The sequence below is a fragment of the Ochlerotatus camptorhynchus genome, unplaced genomic scaffold (genome assembly GCF_037179485.1).
Source record: "Ochlerotatus camptorhynchus isolate MF236.1 unplaced genomic scaffold, CSIRO-AGI_Acam_v1.1 ptg000324l, whole genome shotgun sequence".
In the NCBI taxonomy this organism is placed as follows: Eukaryota; Metazoa; Arthropoda; class Insecta; order Diptera; family Culicidae; genus Ochlerotatus; species Ochlerotatus camptorhynchus.
In genome coordinates this window covers 4,855,546-4,876,239 of record NW_027040812.1, presented here as the reverse complement: position 1 = coordinate 4,876,239, position 20,694 = coordinate 4,855,546, and the positions used below count along the sequence as shown (strand labels likewise).

The 20,694-nt window shown below is 37.6% G+C and overlaps 1 protein-coding gene across 2 annotated transcripts in view; it reads right to left on the bottom strand.

The window, feature by feature from the left end:
- Positions 1–20,694, bottom strand: part of mwh (multiple wing hairs) — a 357,850-nt gene that overhangs the window by 197,112 nt on the left and 140,044 nt on the right. The window contains exon 1 of one of the 2 annotated variants that reach the window (XM_065229919.1): positions 12,631–13,814. The exons of the other annotated variant lie outside the window; for it this stretch is intronic. The gene's annotated coding sequence lies outside the window, so the exon portion shown is untranslated. Of the gene's footprint in view, positions 1–12,630; positions 13,815–20,694 lie in introns of those variants that run through there. 2 annotated transcript variants of the gene reach the window in all.

Genomic DNA, 20,694 nt, shown 5'->3' with positions numbered 1-20,694 from the left:
GGAATAAACCAGCGAGTATACACTCGTCACAATTTCTTGCACGAAAGTCCCGTTTCCACGGATGCATTCCTCTCTCCTCCTTTAGCGGTTTACGCAAATGCAGCAACTATTGCACCCGGAAGGTGCTCCGCTACGTTGCAAATAATATGCAACAATTACTCGCGCGGCAATCACTGGAGTTCACTTGCATCATCGCACACTACTCCAAATGGTAGACGTCGTTCCGATGTACATCGTATGTACATGTGGTTATACGAGTGAGTGCGAATGGATTCCTTCAAAATTGCACCTCCCCACTCGCTCGGTTTGCACCCCGCATGATACAGTTTCCACATACCCAGCCGCTTCGCGATACATATTTCTCTGCCCTGGGTTGAGCCGTTGGGTGGTTGATAATAGTTCGACTGATGATTACCATTACCATAACGAATAAAAAAGCATCAGGTGCTGTAACCTGATCGAAATTGATTTGTTGAACCCTGGTCTGCCAGTCGGCCGGTAGAGCCTTTGAAATGGTCTCCTTCATGTCGTTAGTATAGTAAAGGCTATGATGCAAGTACCCGCACAATTGTTCAAAGCGATAATTGTAGTACTAACGAACGACGTAAACATTTCAACCACGGTGAACCGATTAGCTACGATCCAAAGAGCACCAGAACGTTCGTCCTTCGTTGTAATCTTTTCAAGTGTGAAGGAACTTGGTCTAGTGGAACATATCAGACATTCATTAAATTTAGCTAAAAATGTACCCACCTTAAGTGATCGCAATAAAAATTTAAAGTGTTTAAGAACGACCAACCGTGAAATGGCATATCCTCTTCCACCCGGAAAGCGACAGACTACCCGTTATTGACACTAAAGAGCATAACAGGCCTTCGAATGCAACGGGTAGCAGTTTAAATTTGTTGTAATTGGCGATGTGACAAATTTAATTGGGTGAAAAAATACTGAACTACTTGGGGTGATAGATGGGTGAAGTTTAGATCATTGAATTCGAACTAGGCTTTCCCCCCGTAATGTAGTAGATTACAATCCAAATTTTCAAACGTAATTGCAGGACAATTTTCCCAAATGGGTTTACCGTCTATTGAAATCATGCCATTACCAGAACTACCGCAGCCCATTTTGAGCTCGATTTCCAACAAAAAGATGCAAGCTAGAAAGCACCAGTATGGATTCCATTACCGACTGCACTTCACAGGCTGGACCCAAACCCACCTAGTTCATCGATTTTCAGCATCAATCACCCATGCCATTGATGAGAGGCTACTGTGCTGTTTACTATTCACGAGTGTAGGCTAATGTGCGGCCTGTTTCGACTCGATTGCCAAACTCAATTATTTTGATTTATTTCTACCGCCTGTATTGGAGCTAAATAGCACCAACCATCATCCGTTCGTTGCTGCATGTAGCATCAGTAATGGTGGTGGCAGAAAAATTACTCAAAACGTGACCTTTGCGAAAAGGAGGATCACACAAAGTGGACACCGACCGACGGGCAGATCAATTGACTGACCGCTGCTTTTGGTATATATATGTATGAGCTTCTACTGCAGTAGAGGGCAATAAACAAGCAATTTAATACACGCCGGTGCTCCATGGATCTACCTTTCACCTTTTCTGGTGGTGATGGAGTTTTTTTTTTTGTCATTTTGCTGGTTGACCTTGCGGAATGATAATGCTTTGGAGAAACACATACCTTAGCAAGAATAATTTATTAGTTGAAATTTGATGATAGAAACTAGAGCTCGAATCCCTTCTTTTAAATGAATATCAGGGGCTGTTCATAAACTACGTAGACTAATTTTGAAAGAGACCCCCTCCCCCCATATACACTAGCCCATACAATTGTGTCGTAAAGTATGGACTTTAGACACTTACTAACACCCCCCCCCCTCCTAGTACAACTCATAAACTACGAACATTCCCTCATACAAATGAGGAAATAAACTCGTGTAATATGTCCGATAAACTGATGCAAACGTGTGTGTATTTCATACTGAAAGTGTACCTTTTTAATATAAATCCATTAAATAAATTCAAACTGTTAAAATTTCCCTAGACCCAAAACGAATTTCATTAGCCAAATTGAAGAAATTCACCATTTTACGCGCATATTATGCAAATTTTTGCTATTACACCACTCTTAGTCGATGGTTTTTGAAACTATTGATGTCTTTAAATCATACGTATTTAAAAGCATAAGATTCTAGAGAGAAAAAAACACATTTGTGCACAATGTACAGTGCCTGGAAAACCAAACATAGTCCATTTCAAAGCTAGTGAAAGTGTTGAGTTTCCCATGAAGGCTAGAACAAAATCAAATCAACCATCGGAATGGTACTGTCAACCATCAATGGTGGCGAAGTGTCAAAATGATTTGATGCAAGTCACAGAACCGTGTTCAATTACATCACGGGATCGCTTCCAGTCCTGTCAAGCCAGCAAACATCCAAATCGAACCCCTAAGCAGGGGACTCATTGCGGGTGCCGAAACGAAGCATTTTTTTTTGTAAGAACGCATTCGCGAAGATCGGAGGCGAATGCCACTTCGACTTGTTTCGTCCACTAACGACTTTCTGATTGGGCAAGCAGCAATGCTACATCTACATGTTTCGTCTAGAAACGATCCTATGACGACTGTGTTGGGAAAGCAGCATATGCATGTACGTAATTGGTGGATTTGTTAGTTATTTCGACGCTTTTGGACAATGCTTGACATTTACTAGTTTTTCAATAGTTTCTTGTTAAAAATCAATCGTAAGCATTGCTATCGATGCATGAACATTTTTCTGATCGATTGGTGATAAAATTATTGAAAATGGTCCAGGGGCAGCTGAGTTATTAACGTTCAAAATCTTTCATAATTTCGTTACATGTTCCATTTTTGGTTTTCACAAAGTGTACCCCCATATAGAAATCATAGACGTAGTCCTACGTCAATAATTTTTTTTTAATTTGCTTCAATATGCAACTGTTGCTAAATTAGTGACAAAAGTGAGTAGTAAATAACACATTGATATATTTTGATTTCTATCAAGTCAAACTTGGCAAAGTTCTTAGGGTGTTGGAATATTTATTTTATTTTATAGGATTAAAATTAAAATTAAATTGCAAATTTTAAATTTTGGGTGAAGTTGATCATGCTGATTTCAATGCAATGCGAGACAGCAAAACATTAATATTGATATCACATCAAAAAGGAAGTTCGTCAAACGTGTCAAAAATATGGTGAAATATTACTTGTCAAAAAGGACAAAGTTATAATTAATACAGTTTATGAACTGACATTACGCTGTTTCTTCTGCATTTTTTTTATTTTTGTTAAAGATTACATGAGATTTTCAAAATGATTGAAGTGCATCATCTTGGATGTAATATTAAAATTTATTTTTTGCTGTGATACCAGTATCACTTTTGACTTTCATTATCGTTTTCTCGCAAATGGCCATTCAATCTCTTGAAGTAAAAAAACCTTCAGATAGATCCCCCATCTAATGGCAATGTTGGTTTGTATGATTGAGTTGTTATTTGTGAGAAAACGACGAAGATAGTCATATGAAACAGTAACGTTATATCAAGGTATCGGGTGTGAACCAGCACAAGGCTGAAATCCTCCCTAACAATGAAAGCTTAACTTATATCGAGGTATACCTACAGAAGTTTTTCCTTGGAGTTCATCAAAATGTTATAAATAGTTATGGTTTGCAAAAAAAATACTGCATATTTTGTCGCAATTTTTTTTTTAAATCCACGGCTAAATGTAGGCAATTATCATCGATTTTTCTACATGAACCCTTTTAAGGATACTAAATCGTCTATTTTAGCGAAATCTGATTTCATATTCGGAATCAGTGGCCCAAAACTATAGAAAATAAGATATTTCGCTGAACACAGCACCAGAATAAATGTTGATTATGATCGGAATTTGAGAAACAGTTAAGAGTTGCATATTTCATCACTTCCACAAAATTGTACATTTAGAGCAGTAGATTGCACCGTTTGTTAGAGAAAACAATGAACAAATTATCTTATAAAAATATCATGAAAATGGATAAAAAAGTACCGGAATGTCTTCGAAATGTCGATGAAAATCTATATGTTTTCCTTGAAATATACATAAAATAAAACATTTGAATGAGAACAGTTCTTTAATTTGTTATTCCAAATCCGAAATACCCGCATTTGTCGTTGTTTCATTTCTAAATGGTCCATGCATTCGATACAAACAAAATGAATATGGTTGCACTCAAATCGATTAAGTTATCGTCGAGAAATTTTCTCAGAATGTTATGAAATTTCACCCGGTATAGTTTATGATCATATGATCGAAACAAAAATTCAAAAAATTTGCTGCAAGCCAATTTTTCGGAAAAACTTAATTTCAAGTTTCCGGATTTTAGCGTACTTTGAAAACTCATGAGCCAAGCATTGTAAAGTTCAACTAATGTTTTCCGACAAAATTGACCACCCGAAATTTTTGAATTTTTGTTTCATTCATATGATCATAAACTGTAGGCAAAATTTCATAGCATTCTGAAAACCTTAGACCTATTTTATCTTATTATTTAAAAAAAAACCTCTATTGTATCTTATTACCGGAACCAAACGGCTGATCTGGGTGAAATTCAAGAGGTTCTATAATAGATACAATCAAAATGGTCTTTGAGAGCAAAAATTGATTCAACCATTGTCAAGAAAAGTGAATGGGAGAAGGACTGGCAATTTCCATTTAATTCCACTACCTTAATTGCTTATCATTTATTAATTTATTTATTTGTCAAATTCAACCGGTTCAATACATCCCCAATGATGGTTTGCATTTTTTAAACCATCATTTGGGCTATATTCTAGATCGATTAGATCGAGTAGACGACCCATCTTGACCCGTGACTCATTTTGTCCCGTGACCCATCTTGTAACACCTTACCCTACATCCCACCTTCTCGTCACACACTTTTCTTATACCTAATAGATGGCATTTAACGCATTGTCAGACAACCCCTGCTTGCGTTACGTAATATCTCAATAGACCCTTAGGTAGTGGAATTAAATGGAAATTGCTAATGCTTCTTTTTAACTGTATAGAATATTACTGATTCATCACAAAATTTAACCTTTTGTCATAGCTCCGTAGCCAAACGTCCAATCGGGAAGAAAGGCAATAGAGTTCTTTGAGAGAAAGATACAAATGAAATGGACTTCGTTGCAATCAAATTAGTTCAGCCATCACCGAGAAAAGTGAGTGATTATTGCTGATTTATCAACAAAATTCAGTTGTTTAATCATGTCTCTGGAACCTAATATCCAATTAGAATAATATTCAATAAAGTTCTACGGGAAATAAAAACAAACAAAGTTAAACCGCCTGCACTGAAATGCACTCAGCTATCTTTGAGAAAAGTGAGTGAGTAGTACTGTTTTACAAACAAAATTTAATATTTGAGTAATATCTCCGCAACCAGATCCCTGCGCTTTGATCAGAGAGCGTATAGGGCGTCGTTGTGCCAATTTGGTCGTGGCACATTTCGAGTATGAGAGAGTGATTGCAGTCAGGGGGCCTTCCATTAATTTTGGCGAAAAACATGTTGAATGAAATTATGGAATAATAAGATATTATGATAATATTTTGTATGTGTAAGTAACAAGAAAAAGATTGTAAAGTTTATGTTTGACACACAAAATATGCAGATTTAGCTTTAACCGAAGACAACAAATCAAGAAGACTGGCAACTTTGCCAGAATCCAAGCGACAGATACAATGGCGCTGCGCTTGAGTGAAGCAGCGCATATAAAAATAAGCAAATACACAAGCCCTTCTTCTGAGGATGTAATCGTTGCTATCAAATTCGGTCGAAGAATTTACCTTTGAGCGGCAGATGACGCGATGGTCCCTGTCTCATAGCATTCGTAAGAGAAAATGAAAGAGTTGCCAGTCTTCTTTATTTAACAGAGTCACAATGAGCGATTTTCTGATCGCTTCTTCGCGAAGAGTGAAGAGCGAAGAGTGGGTGAGATAAATGACAAAATCGCTTATTGCGACGCTAATGTAGCAAAATTGGCAGGTTTACAATGAGAAATTTTCAATGTGCTGTGTCTGTTTGTCTGTGATATAACAATGAGGTAACGTTAGGATAAACATTGAGAAATATAACGCATCACTTTCAGAAATACTTCGCAACCAATGAACAATGCTGACGGCCATATGAGTACCCAAGTAACCATATAGTCGCAATATAGCTTGTATATACATAATTTGCTTGAGGATGGTTATTAGGGGAATCCGATGAAACTATCATTTCTTGAAACTAATCCCTTTCGTATTTCTTTCGTTCTCTTTTCGCACATTTATTCAATGACGTTCGGAGCGCTCATTCCGAGTGCTCGGTGGACCAGTGACTTAAGACGCGAGCCTTATGCCAGATGACCAGGGCAATACAGTGACAGATGGTGGACATGAGATCGACCACACCAACCTGCGAGGAAGGAGTCAACATCGAACAAGGAACGGAAATTAGTGCGGATTTATCTCCCTCGGAAAACAAGAAAATCCCGGAAGAGGCGGAACCGACCAAGGACGATCTACTGAAGGAAATTACTGGTGAAGTACGGAATGAAATACGAAGCGTTAGGGAAAAAGTCCAAGGGATTCCAAATGAAACGATCAATGGCGGCAGACCAGCGGAACGTGGTGAGACCGGGTCAATTATTCTTATATTATTATATTATATTATATTATATTATATAAATCAAATATCAAAATTAAACTAAATACACGCTAGGTTTGAAAAGAATCTTTTCGAACCTTCAAGTGTATATGTAATACCAATATCCTTTTGAAAAAGGTGATGCTCACATGCGGGGCTATTTTTGAGTTAAAGTAGCCTCGGCGTAACTCTCCAGGCATTCTGAAATGGGTTACTGTAGCTGCAACTCCCGGACTAAAACTGTCTGCAATTACCGCAAACGAGAAGTTGCAGATGACTTGTTTCCATAATACCACTGCCAGCCAGTGGGGGTTAGATTGAATATACACACACAAACATCTCCGCAACCAGTTATCCAACCGGGACATGTTTATATGATTCTTTGAAGGCTTGATTTTGACATCCTGTGGACGGAATGTGGTAATATGGATTATTATTCATCGTCAATCAGACCGTCTTTGATACACTGATGCAAAATTTTAACTTTTTGATCCACAGTGTGTAGTGGACATGGTTTGATATGATAACAATGATTGATATTTGAGTACATTACGTGATGTAGTTACATGATTAAACTCTATAAAATAGATTAAAACAGTAATCAGCAGCGCAATCGCTTAGCCAAGTGAATTCAATAATAATTATAAATAAATAACCGGTACTTTTGTTCAGTGTATCATTTTGCTGAATCCAATAACGCACAACCCTATCGACGCAGAACGTTCAACGGATGCCATAACAAATAAGAACGATACAAAGCGAAGAAATTCTGGGATCTAATCGATCGCGAGAAGATTAAAATAGGGGAAATGTATGTAATGTCGGCCTTAGTGTCCCTAATTTGGGCCCATACATAAATTCAGCAATCGACTAAATTTTCAATAGCAATCAAAAATATCCATTAGTACAGTCCCAATGACGCGTTCATCTAGATACAATTCAGGCATAACATTTGATAACGGCACAAAAGCATTTGTAAACAAACTTTTTTAAGCCCTTTACACGTGAACCAAGGTACGCTCACGCAAACCAATACCACTTTCGCAAAGGTGACAGTTGCCCCTATTCGAATATGTTGTTGGATTGCTTGGGCGTACTTTGGTTCTCGTGTAAAGGGCCTTAAAAGGTTTGTTTACAAATGCTTTTGTGCCGTTATCAAATGTTATGCCTGAATTGATAAATAGCAGATTTTTAGCGATGGGCCCAATCCTAGATCCATAGGCCAACATTAGAGCCATTTGTCCTACGTTTCGTAATGGCCTTAAAAAAAAAAAAGATGTTTAAAAGGACGTGTGAAGAAGACAAACATATATAAGTATGTCTGTTCGGTTTTTGGTACGCTGGTTCATTTGGATTGTTGTTCATGATTCACGAATCGAGATTATGTTGGCAATTCTCCATGCAAATGGTCGTAATTTTCATCGGGAGATTTGTTCACGACACAGAGCTCAAAAAGTTTAAAAATTGGGTCCTGATTAGCCTCGCAAAATTTGAACTCATTTAGTAAGAAACTGACTTGGCAAAAACCAATTGAAGTTTATATGGAAATTACTATGGGAAAACTAAATTTGTTGTTCATTGTCTTCGAGCATTTTTGTATATTAAACTGTAAAATATTTATAGGGTTAACTACCCCATTTCCAGCCTATTAAGCACAACCCGCACTTAGTCTTTCTTAATCTAGCGCAGTTTAGCACCAAACGGAACGTTATTATTACTGATGGCTTCCAAATGTATTTACCTTCCCGTACTCACCGTGAGATTTGATAAAGAGAAACCAATCGTTGAGATATTGTCAAAAGTCAAGCACTGCTTCTTGACGGCAAACTCGGCCTACGGATTCTAAACTCGACCTAACGCATTGAAACGCCATTGAATTCACTTCGGCCTATCGGATGAAGATAAACATTGATTCGGTCGGAGCGCTTCTTTTGTTTTTGGGAATAATGGGTGCAAACCTTCATATCACGCGTTCTCATTGACTTCGTTGGGAAGCTTATTAACTAAAGTATCGTACAAAATGCATAATTGACTTGTTGACTCTGAAATTAAGGATTTATTTGAAGTTTTCTGCTCGATAGGCTCAAAATCGGCGATTAGGTCGAAGTAGTTCTCTACTCTTACATACAGAAAATAAAGTTCTGATTTTTTACTGTCGATTTGGAACTGTTTGAGCACTGTGAAGCGAAAATTTCAAATTTTGCATCAGTCTTTTGATTTTCTTACACGCTAATTCAATTAAACTTAAGCATTCAAAATAAAATTTATTCGAGGCAGCGCGAAACGATATGCCTGCTCTTAACGCGGAGAATGTCGATGAAATGTGTCGAGCAGAGGGCATCTGGAATTCCGTCAGCAGGTTTACTGCATAACAACACTTTAGCACCAGTTAGGCTTTTGAAGCTTTTTTTCCTCAATATCAAGGAAAAGCACACACATACACAAACATTTTCTTATCTCGTCGAGTTAAGTCAATTCGTACATGGGTCATTCCAGCTCAAGTGTATACACAATTTTCAAAAGTTGTGACCAATCACCGATGTCACCTAAAACTGCTTCGGTCGTTCTGGGCCACAACCCTGGATTACTCCATAACCAAACAAGCTTTTAGATATTTTGATCCACTATGTTGAAGGTATTTTATTGTAACTACAGTAAGCATACCGATAGGAAAGAATTGATCCAATAGAAGCTATCCAAATGATCAAAAATACGCTAATTTCAAACCACGTGGGTTAATATAGATATTTTTGAAAATCCCATCCGGAAAAAAAATTTGCTTAGTATTTATAAAATAGGGGAAATGGCTCTAATGTTGGCCTATGGATCTAAGATTGGGCCTATCGCTAAACATCTGCTATTTATCAATTGTCATTGGGACGGTGCTAATGGATATTTTTGGTTGCTATTGAAAATTTAGTCGATTGCTGAATTTATGTATGGACCCAAATTAGGAACACTTAGGCCGACATTACATACATTTCCCCTACATTTATATATTGTTTAGCACTACACCCAAATTTTATTTTAGGTCTTTTAGAAGATGTTTACGTCAACATTTTGATGGTGGGGGAGGGCTGTTCTAGACTGCCTATGGTCCATACAAATCGTTTTGTATGTGTATGGATGATTTACCTGGGGGCGGTTGTGCTTAAATTACTCAAAACTTATCTTATAGACAGCCCCTTATTGTTAGCAATCGAATGACCCGAGTAGCACACTTTCATCACAATAAGTTACAGCAACTTGTTTATGACTGAAATAAGTCGTATATAAGTTTCTACAATTGATTTTTAACAAGCGTGCTACTAGGGGATTAAAAAAATGCATTGAACAACATACTTTTCATAAAGAATATAAAACTCAATCCTCAAAAAGAGTATAAAATCAAATCATTCAAACATATTAAGCAATATTTTTTCCGGAAAGGATGTTCAAAAATAACTATATCCACTCATCTGGCCATGGCCAAGAAATTAATTTCTCAAGTTAAATTATTTTCAGTATACATTATTATTATTATTTAACTTTATTAGGGAGGCTTTCAGCCTTGGGCTGGTTCGCCTCCAACTTTCAGTATACAGTAGGAAGGTAAGTTTATCAATATGTGGAAAAAATGTAAGCCCAAAATTTCTGAAAAACAACAACTCCCACACGGTATGACAATAGCGTACTTTTGATCATTTGGATAGCTTCCAATAATCGGTCTCCTTACTGTTGTTACAAAAAAGCAACTAAATTGTCAAGGAATCTATCAGATTTTTCATTAAAATACCTTCAAAATGGTGTTGAAAGAAAACTAAAATCTTGATTGGTTGAGGAGTAATCCCTTCTTAAAAATAAAATTTATAAAAATCATGAAAATTCAGGGTTTTACCCTTGGATTTTCTGAGGCATACAATCCCTGATCACGCCTTTCTTCTGAAGGGAAGTAAAACCGATGGACCCCGGTTCATGAGTTGATGGGTCGATAGATAGAGTGGAAGCTGCCTCCCTGGCGTCGGTAGCATTGGTACTCAGTACGGAACATAAATCAAGGAGAAAAAATATGGTTTTATCCCAGAAGGAACCAAGCACTTTTGGGAAAAATAAAAAAGGCGTTTCCTAGAATATCAAAAGTAGCGTTTCGGAAAAGTTTGGTGGAAACCGATTACTTTGACCTCAGCTGGTGTATACACTTGAGTTGGATTGATCCATAGGACACTCCACCCTGCGGGCTCCTAATCATAAATGTGTTTTCAAGTGATATTATAGCCTTTCAGTTCACCAAGGTGTGCGGGAAAGGTAAAAATAAATATGGGCTACATTTAAAAAGTGCGGAACTATTTTTCATATATTTCACGAAAAACTGTAAATGTTTAAAGAGTGAATAATAGAAAATTTGTTTAAACTTCCATAAAAATATGTAAATTATAAAGTCATAGTTGCACCGAAAATTGAATTCGTAAAATCAAAATTTATTTCTTTCAATAGCTACATTTGAAATATTATTAATCTTTTTTTTATGAAAGATGGCATTGGAAACCTTAAATAGAAAAAAATAATATTAAAAAAACCTTGTTTGCCCTGAAAGAGATATGAGCTTTTAAATTTTATTAAAAGTAAATGAATTTCATTCAGTGCCTTCTGAAATTAAAATAAAACATTACTGGTATATGGACTTTCTTGTACAAGCTAAATAAAGCGAACATTGTTTTTTTATCAGTGCTGATATGAAGAAGTTGTTGTTGTAAGAAAAACTTGTTTTCCTTGAGAGTGCCCACCTTGCATTGTATGGATGACTTGTAGATAGTTGAAATGTAGCTCCAGAAAACATGTTTCATGATATTCAATAACGGAGCCATCTAGTAAAAATTAAAGAGATTTTTAAGCTTGTTGGTTCGCCTCTGACATATTTTTAATTAAATGTTAGATAATTTTCCACAATTTACTCTCTGAACAAGTTTATGTAGGTCTTATCACTGTATATTTAATATTTTTTACACAACAAACTGAATTAAAAACAGCTCTCTTCAAAGGGTAGTTTATATTAAAAAAAATGCATTTTTTTTATGAAAAAACGTTTGCAAAGTTCATGAAGTAGGTTAAACGATCACATCCACAATGGATTTTTAAGATTATGATTTTTTTTCTGTGCAGACATGAAAAAGATGTAAATTGGAAAACTGTTCTCCTATATCTGTGCCCATCTTGCAATGCATGTAGAGTACTTGTAAATGGAATCATTAAACTATGCTCAGATCAGTTGATGAGCAGCTCAGTGATCACCATCCACCGTATTATTTAGATGTATTCATAAATCGAACCCAACGACACACATCGATTAAGAACGAAACCCATTAAATCGTAGCCCCTCATTAATTTGAGCAATGTCTTCCGAGCCGATGAATTATTTGCATCGCTTCCACGTGACCCATTTCCACGGTGCTAATGATGTCGACCGGCAACCCAATCCCCAATACCGTTGTTTTACCCTTTGTCCAGGAAGCATCTTCCACTTAAAGAGCCTTTTATTCAACAACACTTCGCATGAACATACGCCACCGTCACCCGCTGGTGTCGGGCTGTAAACTCAAGCAAACTTGGTAAAATGCCTGATAAATTAACGCTAATTATTTACGATCCCTGCACAGAGGGCACTACTCGCACTACTCAAATGAAGGGAGAATCCGTCGACTGACGAGTACTCAACACAAACAATCAGGAAATCAGACCTGAGAGCCAATTAAACGCACGAAACCAGTTGTTTCGAACATCCATACATACACACATTCGTATGCAGCAATGTGCGCCAAAAAGCATGTCTGCCAATCAAAAATTTTAATCCGCAAAAATGCGCACCACCGTCGGTGGTGGTAAAAGGAGTATTTTGATCAACTGTTGCACCGAGTATATGTTCGTAATAAAGATTCAATTCGAATACCTTGAGTGACGGTCCACTGCTGCGATGGAAGTTCTGTGAATCGTTGCCGCCAGTTTTGTATCCTCTTGGGTTGTCCCCAACCCAAACTGTTGGTGTCCAATATGCTCCAAAAAATAATTAAGTTTTATAAAGTTGTTTGCAGCCGATCGTTTATTCTCGTGGATTTAATCCTGGTAAGTTTTCAGACACATACACTTGCACTTCCACTGGGATGTCGTTCTTTGAGGTGAGTACTTCTCTTCTACGTTTCTTCGTATTTCTCAACAGATCATCATCGCAATGATCGTACATAAATAAAAGAAACTAATGACCTTCCACTTTATGAGCTAACTGTTGTTGTAGCAAGGTGCTGTGTACGAATCGGGAATTGCCTCCATAGCCGACATAGAAACAGCTGCAATAATCACTATCCTCTTCTTTTCTGGGTTGGTCGGCGTTTTCCAAGACCATGTGGCCGAAACCAAATGATATCCACAACAGCTACTGTAGTTTGATGTGTGCTATATCGCTATGGTATAGCGCACTCTTCATCAACAAACATACACTTGAAAAAAAAAACAGAAAGAAAAATCCGTTCTCCTTGCACTAATAAGCACGGTTGAATTTATTATAAACTTTTAATTCAATTTATCTTCGCCACAGCTTTCCAGCGGGTCTGAGGTTGCTCATTTTTCATTCACTTTTGAGTGCACAATAATCCATCATCATCAGCGACTGCGCGTCGAAGATCATCCAACCATCACAAAACGAACATCATTTGGTAGCACTTTGTGGTCAATTCCGCAAAATTTATGTGAGAAGCCTTGAACCAGCTATCCCAAACTGAACTCCCACGTGTCTTCACAAAGCCCACTCTAGATCCAATTTGTACACTCAATTCAACACTTTAACATACACGCATCCCTCTTAGTATCATGCGTACTATTTTCTAATTTCTATTTTTCCTCAAATCATGGAACACTTCACTAGACTCACTGCTGGACCGTTCCGTAACGCGAATCGACCGCGAACTGAATTTACCGCGGATCGCGTGAATTGCACCCAGCCGGTACAGTAGGATTTCAACATACGATCTACCAATCGATCGGTTAAGAGGGAGCAGCTGGCGAAGAGAAAGAAAGCTTATGCTGCCAATGCTCAGCGCTTCAAGGTTTCTACTGATAGGTGGTGGAGCTGATGCGTGCTTCCGCGGCCAACGATCGGCGTAAACAGAGAGTCTTGAAGATCGTGAGAGAGCAGAAGGTGATGAAGTACACGCACGATCGGGCTTTGAGACTTTAAAAAACGAGAGAAGTAAATGCAGAGAGTGAGCGCAATGTGGTAAGACTCAACGGCTGGTGGTTACCTCAAGGCTGCCAAGGAGTTCAACTTAGCTGATTGATAAAAGTGAGCTTGGTGATTTTTCCAAGCGAAGAAAGCATACGAGTTGCCAGATTTGCTTAAAAATTTGTACCGCTAGTGAGCAAGTAAAATTATAATTTTCTTGAATTGTTCATCAAATGGATATAATTTTATTTGTTCACTTTGATTGAAAAACACAAATCCATTACTGATAAAATTTATAGTAATTCCCCGATGACGATTGAACTACTTACTAATTGATACACTTTATTATTTTTTTGTATCTCTTTAAATATTTGAAAAGCTGTTACCTTTCAGCATGCACTTCAATTTATTTGAATGTATGGCTTCTGGTTCAAGGCAAGTAAATGTTCAAGGTTTATCGGTACAGTTTTTAGCATTATTGGTTGAGTCAGTATGAAGTTTGCGTAATTTTAGTATTACGCTTCTTATATGGCTGCCTTTTTCAAATATTCAAATCTTAAAGTACAATGAACGGCGCCGGTGGTGTAGTGGTAAGCGTGATTACCTCTCACCCCAGCAGGCCTGGGTTCAATCCCAGTTGGCGCCGCCGGGATGTTCTGAGGCATAACATCTCTGATCACGCCTTCCTTCGGATGGGAAGTAAAGCCATTGGTCTCCGGTTCATGAGTTGATGGGTCGATAGGTACGGTCCAGGTGTGGGAGCTGCCTTCCTGGTACGTCGGTAGCATTGGTGCTCATCACGGAAAACAAGATCGACGTAAAAAACAAACCAAAGGAAAAAAAGAAAAATAAAGTACAATGAACAAAATGTTGATTCACATACTAAAAAGTAACCGCACTTTTAACTTTAATGGAAGACAAAATAATCACGGTGTATTATTTTTTATGTCCAGTACTGTATATGGTGGTTAAAATATTCTACTGCAATTCCTCGAAGAGTGCAGGGAGTAATTTAATCTAGCCATCGATAAAACAAAAAATAAATTATTGAAACTATGAGAAAATCTAAAGCGCTAAAATGGGATACGTCTATTAACGTCTCTTTAAACTGTTCCCCTACAAGAGGAGAATTTAGTTCATTCGAGACGGGACTAAAATGGGGCTCTTCTTTAACTGTAGTTAAAAAATTCACGAGATAAATGGTTCAAAATAGTATCGTTGATTCTGCCAGCACTGTTGTTGTGGCTCAATCAACTGTGGTAATTCTATGCAAAAAAAATGGAGAGCTTACAGTCTGCCTGGACTTACAGAGAGGCTCTCATTTAAAATTAATTTTATTCTTTGCTCATCCACGTGAGAAAGAGAATGAATTGTTTTGATTCACTCCCAGTAAGAATTGTCGGTCCGATGCGACTCCGATGAGAAACCGATGCATCGGACTATCGGCCTGACGTAAGTCCGATAAAACAGTCCGATTTGACCCCTTGTATCGTGCTAATTTGCAACCAAAACATCGGAATTGTAGACCTCGAGAGCGTGCTCTCGTTCGGTTTGTAGCACTGATGTGACTCCGATGTGGAACAAAATTTTGCATGGCGCATCGGGCTCTCATCGGGGTGTCGATTTTCGCTTTTGAGCGTATTCCTATCAGAATGACACTCCGACGTGAAGCCGATGCGGGGCAAAATTTTGTTCCTGGCATCGTGCTCGCATCGGGGTGTAGATTTTTATTAAATTTGGATAGGGTAGGGAACATCTACGGCATAAACGCCCATTTCCGTCATATCGAGCGGAAACATAAAATAAATCAATAAATTCGCCGAATCAATCGGCTCGATCGGCTCCTTGGTACGACAGTTTACTTCAAAAGTTACAAAAAAAATTATAATTATGAGAACGCATCAAATGAATGTTTACATTCATTCTTCTCAAAAACAAATCAAGTGCGCCGAGCGACACCATTTCTTCAGTCTGCACTCGTGTGTCGAATGCACACTTCGAAAATCCTAATTTTACACGTGACGGAATCCATCTTTGACATAAAGCATGACACGTAAACAAACGTGTCATGTAAAATTAAGTGCTCCGAGACGGAAGAGTTTGTTACTCGACGAAACGTACGTTTCATTGAGCTGAATTTCGTGTCTATCATGACTTAAATTTATGTCAAAATTGACGCTCGTATATGTCAGTCTCAGAACACCTAAATTTACATGAATTTTTCTAAGTGTGTGGATTTCAATGGCATTTCAATGATTTTAATGTGTTCTGCCAGAATTGAAACCGTTTGACGGAATGGGCGCCTAATAGTGGTATAAGGATTTTATCATTATCACAACAATTTGTTACTCATTTGGTAATCAACCGGTGCGATTGGTAAATCCATTTAGAAGTTTTTGAAACATTCTACTATTTTTTAAGTGGTTAAGAGCTTAAGTGTGGTTTGCACTTACTATGACGTACACTTACCCAATTATTATAAGAATTATGAATATATATATGAATATAACAATTTGCATAACAATAATGAGAATAAGAATAATTATACTGTAATAATAAAAAAGCAATAACAATAATAAGAATAGGCATAACAAATAAAATAATTTAAATAAATTAAATTTTTAAGTTTCTGAAATTGTTCAAAAATCACATTTTATTTTATATTATGCTAAATGTGATGAATCTACACGCTAGGAAGTTCTTTAAATTATATTACGTAATTTTAGCACAAGTGGAAAAAAAATCGATTTGTGTACACACTTAGAAAAATTCATGTAAATTTAGGTGCTCTGAGAGTGACATATACGAGCGTCAATTTTGACATAAATTTGAGTCATAACAGACGTGAAATATAGCTCAATCAAACGTACTTTTCGTCGAGCAACGAACTTTTCAGTCTCGGAGCACTTAATATTACATGACATGTTTGTTTACGTCTCATCCTTTATGTCAAAGGTGGATTCCGTCACGTGTAAAATTATTTATTTCGAAGTGTGTAGGTTTCGATTTTGGCAACATATATGAAACAGCTGTGTTTCCAAAATCGAGATCCATGTGTTATATGAATAAGCATAATAAATAAAATAACTTAGTAATTAGACTCACTTAGACTCTTTTGCTTATTACAGCGCTCGTAGTGGACGTATTGGGAAGCTTTTGAAGTCTATTTGTTGACATCAACAATAGCAATAACAGTGTTTTTTGAGTTTATAAAACGCTCTTGTTTTGGAGTCAGTCGTATAAAGGGAAAAGTTCGAGAATTTCGAGTAACCGCGTCGAATAATTTGTTTCGTATTTTTTCTTAAAATATAAGGAATAGTATGCAGTTGAGTGAAAACCGTTTTCAAATCCGATAATTCATATCCGAAATAGACCCAAATCATGTTGTTTCATTACTAAGTGGGCCATGGTTTACCTCACATTATGGGTAGGGTACGGGGGGAGGGGGAGTTTGAGGCAAGATGGGTCACCTAAGTATCTAATGTGATATCTTTCGCTGTGGTGTTATTCGAGGGCTATTAATGGTATACTCTGACAGAATGAAGTATCATGCAACCCAACTACAAGAAAAAAAAATGTGATAATACTTTTTTGAACAACATTTTTTTTTATGTGGCTAAAAATTAAAATTAAAATGTTAAACCTTGTGAAAACATTGAGTGTATGTCAACAATGATAAAAATATAGGATACATATCGGCAACATCAATACTTTTACCTATTATCGTCAGCGACATCGGCCTTCGCGTTTCAGACGACATCGGGTGGCCATCATTTAGCATTCTTAGACTTTATTTATTCCCCCACACGATAATAGGATATTTTTTTGTTTTTTTTTTCCTTTGGTTTGTTTTTTCCGTCGATCTTGTTTTCCGTGCTGAGTACCAATGCTACCGACGTGCCAGGAAGGCAGCTCCCACACCTGGACCCTACCTATCGACCCATCAACTCATGAACCGGGGACCAACGGCTTTACTTCCCATCCGAAGGAAGGCGTGATCAGAGATGTTATGCCTCAGAACATCCCGGCGGCGCCGACTGGGATTGAACCCAGGCCTGCTGGGGTGAGAGGTAATCATGCTTACCACTACAACACCGGCGCCGTTTGTAATAGGTAAATGATTTGACGAAGTCGGCATTTACCATGCTCAGCAAACTAAAAAACAGCTTCTATTCACATTTTGTCAATACATTTTTAAGATAACAATTTTTAGAATGATTAGGCTACTTTCTTGGCAGTTTTGTGTACCGTCTATCGCGCAATGCCAAAAACGTCACAATGCACCTCAAATCCAAACCAAAACTTAGGTTGACAGATGGCCCATTCTGCTCCTTTAAAAATGATTCGTTTTGCCCCAGTAAAGGTGAAACAACATGTTTTTATCCTTCTTACAAAGAAGGGTATAGATATCACTTGTAAAACCGACTATCGATCCGAGGCCCGGAGGGCCGAGTGTCATATACCATTCGACTCAGCTCGACGAGATCGGAACATGTCTGTGTGTGTGTGTGTGTGTGTGCGTGTGTGTGTGTGTGTGTGTGTGTGTGTGTGTGTGTGTGTGTGTGTGTGTGTGTGTGTGTGTGTGTGTGTGTGTGTGTGTGTGTGTGTGAGTGTGTGTGTGTGTGTGTGTGTGTGTGTGTGTGTGTGTGTGTGTGTGTGTGTGTGTGTGTGTGTGTGTGTGTGTGTGTGTGTGTGTGTGTGTGTGTGTGTGTGTGTATGTGTGTGTGTATGTAACGAAATGAATGCGCTCACGTTTCTCAGCAACCGCTCAACCGATTTGGACAAACTCGGCGCCAAATGATAGGTCTTGCGGTCCCATTGAACGCTATTGAACGGTTTTGGAATCGGTGAGCCGGTTCCGGAGATATGGCCGGAATAAGATCCGGTGAATATGGGCCTTCACGCTGGATTTAACGGAAAACGTATTAAAACCATCATGCGACACATCAAATTACTACAGAATTCAAAAATAAGATCAATGCAAGTCGTGTTCAGTGTTCCAGACCACATTGGACACACTTGGACATGTTCCGGGTACCCCGGGGACGTTGCTTGAATATGAATTGAATTAAAAGCCATTAAATCACATTAAAATACGATGATAAGGTGATTGATAGCCTCACCAAATAGACTACACACGGATATATTCCGGGTACCCCCAGGCAGTGGCGTAGCGTCACTGGATGACACAGAGGTGGGGGGCTTGGTCACTGATAATGACAATAAAATAAATAAACTTGAATAAGTAAGAAGGGTCTGATCACACCATAGGTGGATAAATTCGGTTTTTTTTTTTATTTATTGCAATATTTTTATGCAGTATGTCAATCTTTGTATATGATGCGATGGATAAATAACAATATTATGTAGAATTATTTTTTTTTAATTTTTAATAAGCGTATGGTTTATCCTGTAACGTTTTGCTGATGGCGTGTATTACCTAAGGAAAGCTGACATTTTACTTTGCATTTGTTATAGAAAAAAATTAAAGGGTTGTGTCCTAGACACGACCGCAGCATGACGTAGAACATATCTATCTATCTCTATCTATGATGCATGATATATGCATTTAGGTTAACATCCGACGTCCCTCCTTTTTACATATTTTGCAGAAAAAATACATCCAAAGTCCCTCCTTTTTTACATATTCTGCACAAAACATACTTTCTAAGCCCCTCAACTGACAGGATTTCCCACCATTTTATTATGAATGGGGGCGAGGCAGAACGTTTCTTTTGTGTAGAATATGTAAAAAAGGATGGACTTTGGATGTTGATATGATTTCATGTATATATAGGTACCAGATATGTTTTACAGTCAGTTGTGTGTTATTCAACAACATAATATCATCAAATATGTCTTCCAAGCAATTTTTTTTTCAAATTTGAAAGTTTTGGTACGGGAAGAAATTAAGGGAAAAACTTCTGTTTTTACTTATAATTTATTTCCCGGAAAAAGTGATCGTCTGTTTCTTTTCGTCTTTTTCGGGTTATTGTTGAGGAGGGGGAGAGGTTGTTGAGGGGGGGGGGGGTGAGAGGTTTTTGTCAGGTAGGGGGAAGTTGTTGTGAAGGGGGAAGGGGGTTTACATACATTGCTTTTCCTCATTCCTCATTGTGTCGCATTTTTCATTGTGGTCACGCCACATCCATCTTTGGCAGCTGACTTAGTCCTGCTTGCTGCAGGACCTAGTGCCACGAAGTCTGAAGTGATAATTAGCAGAGCAGCGCTGATTTATATCTTTTCAGGTTCAAGCAGAATGATGTGCAACCAAGTGGTATTCGTTTATGATGACTGGGTTTGGGAAAAAGGCTTATTTCATGAACACAGTGAAAAAAATATCATTTGTACATTTTTAAAAGTTTAATTACAGAAAAATTGGAAAAATATTTATTTCAGCAAGTTTGTAATGTAATATCCTATCGATTGGCGTATTTGGATTTAAATTTCATCTATAAATGATAAAGTTACAAGCGTTCAAAACCTAACACTCCTTCACCACACATATTTTTTGATTTGCACCCCAGTATAGTCGATAAAGACGTAGTTCTACGTCAAAACGGTTGATTACAAAACATTAAAAATCATTCAGAGGAAATCGATTTCATTTGAGACACCATGAATAAACATGATTGTGCAAGAATAACAAAAAATAAGCATGAAACTATCACTGACTTATCTTGGCCCTCTTTTTGGAATGGAGGTGACATATAGGGACTAGAAATAGATATTTGACGCCATTTTGAAATGCAAGATGGTGGCTTCCGGTTAGAGCAAAAGCCGAAGCAAACACATTAGAAT